Consider the following 10,113-nt stretch of genomic DNA (forward strand, 5'->3'; position numbering starts at 1 on the left):
TCGGTGGGGAGAAAGGTGAAGGCCCAAATCTTCACATTCAATCCTTCATCCAATATTGCTCTACCATTAAGCAGAAGAATGTGACTCCGGAACAAACTATGGAGATTCTTTTCCCGTTCTCTCTGAGTGGAAAGGCAAAGTTGTGGATCAATGGGTTGAATCGGGCGGCAATGAAAATTACTAACTGGGAGTCTTTGGCCCTTGCATTCTATGTGAAATATTTCCCGCCTGAGAAGACAGCTCGTCTGAGGAGCCAAATCATTGCTATTACTCAACAAGAAGATGAGAGTTTGTTCGAGGTCTGGGAAAGGTTCAAGGATTTACAGAGTGCCCACACCATGGTTTAAGTGAGTGGTTCTTGATTCAAAAATTCTACAATGGCCTGGGTAATGAGTCTAGACTTATTTTGGATTCTGCTGCTAGTGGGAGATTCATGCAACTTGCTATGACTAGAGCTATGGAGGTGATTGAGGAGATGGTCATTCACAATGCCCAGTATGGGAATCCTAGAGGTATATCTAACAAGGGTGGTAAGCATGACCTAAATTCCATAGAACAACTGACTTCCCAGTTGACTGCTTTACATTACAAGTTCGATAATATGCAAGCAACAACCTCTCAACCTGCTCAACCTGTTAGTGTAGCTGCACTGAATTCTCAAGCCGTTAATGTATGTGATAGCTGTGGGATGTCTGGTCATTATGCATAGGAATGTAGGAGCTCCATTTAACAATGTAATGCATTCCAGGCCTACAAACAGAATAACCCGTACTCTAATTCCTACAATGAGGGGTATAAGAATAATCCCCTAATGTCATACAGGAGTACTAATATTCAGAACCCCCACCAGGTTCAACATCCCCCACCACCACAACAACCATACCAACCACGGAATAACTACAATCAACAGTCTGGCGGACCACCTGGGTTCTCTAGACAACACACACCCCCTCCACCACCACAACCTCAACCCACACAGTCTGATCCTATGCTAGTAGAGATGAGGAACATGACGTTGATGCTCTTGCTGCCCATAACAAGATCATTGATACTCAGTAGGCACAAATGGCTACTACTCTTGCAGGGAGACCCCAGGGTCAACTCCCTTCACAGCCTGAGAATAGAGAAACTGCTAATGCTATTACCTTGCGGAGTGGAAGAGGTTATGACGGTCCTTCTATGGCCGTCGAGGTTGATTCTAAGGTGTCTGCTAGTGGTCTGGTTGAAAAGGTAGTCATGGATGGGAAACAAGATGAAAAGGTAGTATACGAAAAAGAGGCTACAACTGAGGTTAAGAAGGGGATATAAATTCAAGTACTACCTATTTCACTCCCCTTCCCAAACCGGCAACTCAAGAGTAAGCTAGACAAACAGTTTGGCAAATTCTTGGATGTGGTCAAAAACTTGCAGGTAACAGTTCCTTTTACTGAATTGATTTTACAGGTTCCCGCATATGCTAAGTTTATGAAGGATATTTTGATCAGGAAACGTGCTTGTGAGGTAGAGACTGTAGCTTTTACTGAGGAATGTAGTGCTTATTTACAGAACAAGTCTCCACCCAAACTTAAAGACCCCAGGAGTTTTTCCATCCCATGTAACATTGACACTATTTTTATTGATAAGGCTTTATGTGATCTAGGTGCTAGTGTATCTATTATGCCCTTGTTTGTCTGCACTAAATTAAACATGGGTGAGCTTAAAGTTACTAATATTACTCTGCAAATGGCCGACCGTTCTGTTAAATACCCCTTAGGTGTTTTAGAGGACGTCCCCGTTAGAGTAGGTAAATTCTATATACCTGTGGATTTTGTAGTACTAGACATGCAAGAGGATTCTCAAATTCCCATTATCTTAGGTAGACCCTTCCTTCACACGGCAGGGGCAGTCATTGATGTTAAAACTGGAAAATTGACTTTGTTTGTTGGGGATGATAAGGTTACTTTTAATCTGAATAGTGCCTTAAGAAGTCCCATGCTAGAGGAAGAACAATGCTATCGTATTGATGTAGTTGATTTTATTATGCGAGATAACGTCTCCCAAGTTCTCGAAAGGGACCCCTTGGAGGCAGTGCTTTGTTGTGAATCTTCTGCAGGTGATAGCAGTTCTTGGAGTGCTGAAGTGGATGCTCTAGAGTTAGTTCTTGATGGTGGAGAGCTTGAGCCCGAGGAGAGAACCAAAGTGAGGAGGTTAGTTCGGCCGGTCTGTTCTGTAAAAGAGGTAAAGAAACCCAAACTTAAACCTCTTCCTGCTAATCTGAAATATGCATTTTTGGATGATGAACAACTTTTCCCTGTGATCGTCAGTATTGCACTTGATGCAGACCAGTTATCCCAACTTCTTACTGTGTTAAAAAAGCACAAAAAGGCCATTGGGTACAGTATTAACGATTTTAAGGGTATTAGCCCAGATTTTTGCATGCATAGGATACATCTAGATGATAATAAAAAGCCATTCATTCAACCCCAACGTCGTTTGAACCCCATTATGCAAGATGTTGTGAAAGCTGAAGTTATGAAACTGCTTGATGCGGGTATTGTTTATGCTGTGTCTAACTCTAAGTGGGTGAGTCCTGTTCAGGTAGTCCCAAAGAAAGGGGGGGCGACTTTGGTTAGAAATGAGAAGAATGAATTAATCCCAACTAGGGTAGTTACAGGGTGGCGCATGTGTATTGACTATAGGCGTCTGAATGTTGCTTCTAAAAAAGACCACCTTCCCCTTCCCTTTATTGATCAAATGTTGGAAAGGCTAGCCTGTCACAAGTTTTTCTGTTATCTGGATGGTTATTCTGGCTTTTTCCAAATTCCCATACATCCAGACGACCAGGAAAAGACCACCTTCACCTGTCCCTATGGTACTTTTGCATATCGTAGGATGCCCTTTAGTTTGTGTAATGCACCTGCTACATTTCAACATTGCATGATGAGCATCTTTTCTGAGTTTATTGAGTCTATAATGGACGTGTTTATGGATGATTTTAGCGTCTATGGCACTTCTTTTGATTCTTGTTTGGTTAATTTAACTAAAGTGTTGAAAATGTGTGAAGAATGTAACCTGGTCCTAAATTGGGAAAAGTGTCATTTCATGGTTACTGAAGGGGTGGTCTTGGGACATTTGATATCTGATAAGGGCATCCAGGTGGATCGAGCTAAGGTCCAAGTGATTGAACAATTGCCCCCACCAGTTAATGTGAAGGGTGTTAGAAGTTTTCTTGGTCATGCGGGGTTTTATCGCCGCTTTATCAAGGATTTTTCTAAAATTGCTAAACCACTGACCCAACTCCTCCTCCATGACGCCACATTTGTGTTTACTGATTTTTGTCTTGAGGCTTTTGACCGGATTAAACAGGCACTGATTTCAGCTCCTATCATTTGTTCTCCCGAGTGGGATCTCCCGTTCGAGATAATATGTGATGCAAGTGACTGCGCAGTTGGGGCAGTTTTGGGTCAGAGAAAGGAAAAGGTCTTGCATGCTATCTACTACGCTAGCAAGACCTTAGATGGAGCTCAGGTTAATTATGCTAATACTGAGAAGGAGCTTCTAGCCATAGTCTATGCCTTGGATAAATTTCGCACCTATCTGATTGGGTCCAAGGTAATATCCTACACTGATCATGCAGCCCTTAAGTATATGCTCTATAAGAAGGAAGCCAAGACTAGGCTTATTCGATGGATAGTACTGCTACAGGAGTTTGATCTAGAGATCTGCGACAAGAAGGGGGTTGAGAATGTGGTTGCAGACCACTTGTCTAGATTGAGATATGATGGTAAAGTGTCTACACTGATCGATGATTCATTTCCGGATGATCACCTACTTGCACTTGCCAGTCAGTCACCATGGTTCGCAGACTATGCGAACTACATTGTAGGGTGTATTCTTCCGTCCGATCTCACATATCAACAGAAGAAGAAGTTCCTACATGATGTTCGGTTCTACTTTTGTGATGATCCACATTTGTTCCGAGAAACTGCTGAAGGGTTGTATAAGAGATGTGTTCCAGAATGGGAAGTCCACGGTATAATCAATAGATGTCATTCTTCACCTTATGGAGGCCACCATGGACCTTCGAAGACCAATGCCAAGTTGTCACAGTGCGAGTTTTATTGGCCTACTATGTTCAAGGATGCACAAGCTTTTATCATGGCTTGTGATGCGTGCCAGAGGGCCGGCACTATCTCGAGGAGGCATGAGATGCCACATAAGGGTATTCTTGAGGTCTAGATTTTTGATGTATGGGGGATAGACTACATGGGACCATTCCCATCGTCCAAGGGTAATCTGTATATCCTTGTTGTTGTAGATTATGTGTCTAAGTGGGTGGAAGTCGTTGCCTCACCTACTAACGATGCCAGGACAGTCATCTCCTTGTTCAAGAAAATCATCTTCCCCAGGTTTGGAGTACCGAGGGCATTGATCAGTGATGGAGGGTCGCACTTCCATGAGAAGCATCTAGATGCGCTCCTGCACAAATATGAGGTCTACCACCGTACATGACTAGCCTACCACCCTCAGACGAGTGGGCAAGTTGAGGTCTCTAACTGGGAGATCAAATCTATACTTGAGAAAGTGGTGGCGAAATCTAGGAAGGACTGGAGCGACAAGCTTGATGATACTCTATGGGCATATAGAACTGCTTTCAAGACACCTATTGGTACTTCCCCGTATCGGTTGGTGTATGGTAAGGCATGTCATTTGCCGGTGGAAATGGAGTATAAGGCTTATTGGGCAATCAAGCAACTCAACATGGATGTTAAGTCAGCCAGTGAGAAGCGGCTACTACAGTTGGGTGAGCTAGATGAGTTTAGATTGCGAGCCTATGACAGTCCCCATATCTACAAGGAAAAGACTAAGCGATGGCACGATAGTCACATCCTTCAGAGGGAGTTCGCAGTGGGCGACAAGGTTCTACTATTTAACTCTAGACTTAAGTTATTTCCTGGAAAACTTAAGTCTAGGTGGTCTAGGCCGTTCACTGTGACTATGGTTAGTAAGTTCGGGTCAGTCGAAGTGGAGAACAACAATGGTGAGCGATTCAAGGTCAATGGGAAACGTGTGAAGTTGTACCATGAAGGGGCTACTGTAGGAATGGTTGAGGTTCAACACCTCAACCCTTCTGCCCCATGATATGCATATTAAGGTAATGAGGTCGAGCGGGACCTGAAAATAAACCAGCGCTTTGCGGGAGGCAACCCGAATTTTATTGCTTACACTAGTTTGATTTTTATTTTTTTTATTGCTTTTGTGTGCTCTTAGTTTAAATTTTATAGCCTTAGAGGGGTGAGGAGAGTGGAATTTTACCACTTGGTCGTTTAAGTAATGTGTAGATTTCAATACGAAGTACATTAAATGGCACAATTTGGAGGAAATACGGAGATTTTTCAAAGGCAGTGAAAACCGGACGGTTCTTGAGAACCTGCCGGTTACGAGCTTAACGTAAAATTAATGCCTTAGAAAAATTTGGGTGCTGAAAGAGTAATGATCGTAAGTGAAAAAATTTAGCGAAAACCGGCCGGTTACGTATGCAAAGAAAAAATCCAGCACTTGGAGTCAATTTTGAAGGTGAAAAGGAGTAAAAACACCGAAAACTGGTGGGCCAGGTTTTCGCAAACCTGCCGGATTTCAGTGGGCTGGAAATCATGTAGCTTCAACTGCAGCGAAAACCGGGGGGGGGGGGGGGGGGGCAGGTTCCTACAAACCTGCCGGTTTCGAGCTGAACAGGGAATAAGTAAAATAACGAAAACAGGCAGGTTTGTGAAAACCGGCCGGTTTTCGCTCACAACCTTGTTTTCTTCGTGGAGAACCTGCATTTGCACGAGCTTCCTCTCACAACATATTCCTCTTCTTCCCCAACTTTCCCCCAAACTCCATTAAACCTCAAAATCCTAACTCTTCAAATCCTCATACCACCTTCATTACTCCACCAAATCACAAGTTCCTTACATCAAAAGCATCCCCATCATCTCCTCTTTCATCTCTTTGTATCAAATTTTCATATTTCACTAAGATTTTTGAAAGAGGGATTTCACTCAAAAAGCTTTAAAAAATCATCCATGGCACCAACAAAAAGGGCAAGGGCTGAGGCAAGTACGAGTAGGGCACCATCACCACCTACTCAAGTGCATATTGAGCAAGATACTACTTACCCGGATGTGGTGTTCGATTCCTACGACCAACACCGCCGTTTTAAGAATCTCAAAGGTAAACTAATTCACCCCACTCGTTGGTTGCATAAGGAGAGTCTAAACAAGTTAGGAATTGATAACGAAATGAAAAAACTATTTCAGCATGTTGGCTTGGGTAGAATGTATGATATTTGTGGTAGAAAAACTTATGCACGTCTCACTCTCGAATGCTTGAGTAGTTTGAATGTAGTAAGAGGATGTGGTAGTGAAATTACGCATGTGACTTTTCGTTTGCTCAATCAGAATTACCACATGACTTTGAGAGATTTTGCTCGGGTGTTTGGTATGAACATAAGCGGGCCTAAGGAACCCCTCGCACCCTACAATGTTTTGCAATTATGGAATACTTTAACAGGGGAGGTAAAGGAGGATGTGCAACATTTGCATGCCACTTCTTTCCAACACCCCTTAATTAGGGTAGGGCAACGGTTCTTCGGGATGACTTTCTGTAACACCCTAATAATTCCTTGCTTTTATAAAACCATTTTCCAACTTAAAATAAAGGAATTACTAAAGTATTACCGCCACCGTGATAACGGCTAAGGCTATTACCAGAATTACGCAGCGGAATTTAATGTCAACTAACTTTTAAAAACATAATAAATTTAATATTGAGGCCTCCTACAATTTGGAACCATAATGGCCCAAAACCCAAAATATAAATAATTCAAACATTTCAAACATAATTAAAATATTAATAAAATAGTTTCAAAGAACGAAAACATGCAACTTTCTCAATCATCCCAAGCCACATGATTTCGACCGTACTTGATCTACCAACCTGCTATATTATTCTACTCCCCAACAATGCAAGTGCAAATGATGGATCATCATAGGGTCATTAAGGCAAAGGCCATGACCAGAAACACACAAAGCACGTAGTCAGCAAAAGCTGAGTACTTACAAGAATAGAGTGAAATGAAACTAAAACATGCATCACTCACTAATTACTAATCAACATGCAAAAGCCATATAATAATAAATCAAACAATCATGAGATACAAGACTCGACTCTTGACTCACAATTTAATTAGAATAAGCTTCGAACGGGCCAAAAGAATAATCCACAAAGGGAAAAGGTGATGGGAGCCAACCATACACCAAATATAATAATAATAAAATTGGGCCATACCGAGTGTCGGGCCATACCGACGGAATTCCTGCGCATGATATAAATGAAACAACGTACGTCTTGTATCATTAGTAGGAGTACGAGATTTCCGGCAAGACTCCCCCCATTGTTCATACTCAAGGTATATACGTTCCAAGAGTTTTGAAGCTTGTTCTGGTTGCACTTTACGTTTATTAATATTTTATTAAAGGTGAACTCAAGACTCGACAACATGCATACATAAAATTAATAAGCAACAACCAAAACAATCTTATTTTAATGCTTTACGACTTGTGATCAACCAAGCAAGACACTTGTGATATTACTACCATGTTCCTCCTCACCAAAGTGAGACTCCACATCATGCACATTAACATGAGGGTTGTGCCCTTGCACGACAAAATCCTAATTCATTTCATACATAATATTCCCAACTGAACCCTACATGTGCGGTGGCTTACATGAGCTAACCCTTCACATGTGGTAAAATAAATAGTACAACGAGGTACAAATAAATGGCTCAAAGTATGCTAGACATCCCGTACAATAGCATACAAATAAATAATCCATCCCTTGCATGTGAATTGAACCATACATGCATAAATATTGAACAACATGATTGACAATGAAATCCATACTCATAATAATTTCAACATGCTTGTTCAACAATTAATCCAACAAATCCAACATCACAAAACACATGCTCGTTCACCAAATAAACATGATTCCACATAATGTAATTCACATCATCAACAATCATGTAATGTCATTGACAAAAGGTGTGGTCGCCCTAGACTTGTACGTACCTTGAATACCTAAGCGTAGGGGCCACTTTGCAATAACGAGCACTCAACTAGAAATCACCTCCTATCAACACAATAATGAAACTTAAATTATTTCCATGTTCATTAAATTTCCAGCAACTTTATAAAAATTAAAACTTCCTTTAGACTTTAGAATTCAATCGTTTTTCAATAATAAAGTCGTCTCAATTTGCAAAATCAATCCCTAGTACAAAAACATACTTTTTCCGCCTTTAAAATCAATAAAAATCAACACTTTAAACCTTTATTCAAATCTGAAAATATAATTGATTATCATAATTAAAATCATCACCTAATTATGCTAATCAATTGACTCATTAGGTCTAGGTTAAAACCCTAACTTGAAAATCCCAATACACTAGATTAATATCATAAAAATCCATGCTTTATTAAATAAACAAATCTGAAAATTCATTCTTTAATAATTAAAACAATCCTAATGAATCACAAAACACAATTCCTCAAACCACGGTATTCATAAACGGTTCCCAGCATTTTAATTACTCAAAACAATGTTAACATAATAATTTAAAATACGGAATCTAAATAGAATAGGTAAGGAAGAAGAGAATTATACCAATCCGGCCTATAGCACGGAACAATCACGAATTAGGGTGATTGGGCGAAAAAGGAATTGAATTACGAACACGAACAACACACACACACACACACACACACGCCGTGTGTGCGCGCGCGGGCGAGAGGGGCGACGAGCAGGGCTGCGTGCAGGGGCTGGCGCGAGGGCGCGAGGGCTGCAGGGGCGCGCGCTGTGCGCGAGGAGAGAGCGAGAGAAGGCGAGTGTGGGCGCTGGCGCGCGAGGAGAGAGCGAGAGAGTGTGGGTGTGGCTAGCGCAAGCAACGCACACAGCAACAACAACAACAGCACAACAGCAACGCAAGGGCGCGCTGGCTGGGCTCGAGCAAGAGGGAGGGGCGAGCAACAAGGGGCGAGCAACAAGGGCGAGCAGCACACGAGGCACGACCGTGCTCGTGCTGTGCGTGCGGGCGGACCGAACCAAAGAGGAGAGAGAGAGAGGAGTGTTGGTTAAGAAATCAAAAAGGGGCTTTATGAAATTTTAGGGGTTTATTTAATGATGGGGGAGTCTATTTATAGGCTCCCTAATCCCTTGATGGGCTAGGCTTAGGATATTTGAGTTGGGCTTAGGAATTAAATGAATTGGGCTAGCTTAGGATTTAAATTAAACTGTTTAGATTGGGCTTGATTAATAAAACGAACTGGACTTTTTATTTAAAAACCCGAAGCTCTTAAAAATCATTTGCAACTCATTTAATTTCCCGACTCAAGAATTAAATTCGTTTCGTAATTAATTAAAATAAGAAATATTCTAATTAATTAAAATACATTAATTACATTTAAATATTATTTAAATGCTAATAAATCGTAAAATGCTTTATAAATATAATAAAATATATTTATAAATATTATAAAAATACGAGGTATTACACTTTCTTTGGGAGATTTGAGCCTAACAATGTTCGTAGTACTGAATTGATGATTCTGGGAAGTTGGGTATACATGGGAGCTAATTCTTATAGGATAAATGTGGCCCACCACATGGCCCTACATTTTCAGGCTGTCGGAAAGCAGTCATCCGGCCGCCCCATCGTGCTGGGAGGCATGATCACCCACCTAGCTATGAGTGTAGCTAATTTTGTTCAACCAGACACTGGGCATGTTGAGGGTGGTAATGCCATGACACTTCTCTATATGGAGAGGCAAGGGTGGATCAAGCCCGTCCACAATAACTTGGTACCTGGTGAGATTCAATGGATGGTCAATGGGAAGCCTCTTTTCACAATGCCTAATACTACCCTCACGGCTTTCCTTCCCGATCAGGCTAGCTATCTATATGACATCCCCGCTGAGCAAGCCCCTGGTAATGTTCAGCAACACATACAAGAGCAAGCCTATTTTAGGGATGCAGCACGAATTGCAGGACAGCCTGGTGAGCCCGGCCCCTAGACCCAGAGATTATTTA

General features: G+C 41.6%; 1 non-coding gene across 1 annotated transcript; it reads right to left on the reverse strand.

The window, feature by feature from the left end:
- Nucleotides 1–242: 242 nt before the first annotated feature.
- LOC130460404 (small nucleolar RNA R71) lies at nt 243–345 on the reverse strand. The gene has a single exon (XR_008920280.1). It is a non-coding gene; the product is annotated as a small nucleolar RNA R71 (small nucleolar RNA).
- Nucleotides 346–10,113: the final 9,768 nt, after the last annotated feature.

This window comes from Spinacia oleracea, chromosome 4, assembly GCF_020520425.1.
Source record: "Spinacia oleracea cultivar Varoflay chromosome 4, BTI_SOV_V1, whole genome shotgun sequence".
NCBI lineage: Eukaryota > Viridiplantae > Streptophyta > Magnoliopsida > Caryophyllales > Amaranthaceae > Spinacia > Spinacia oleracea.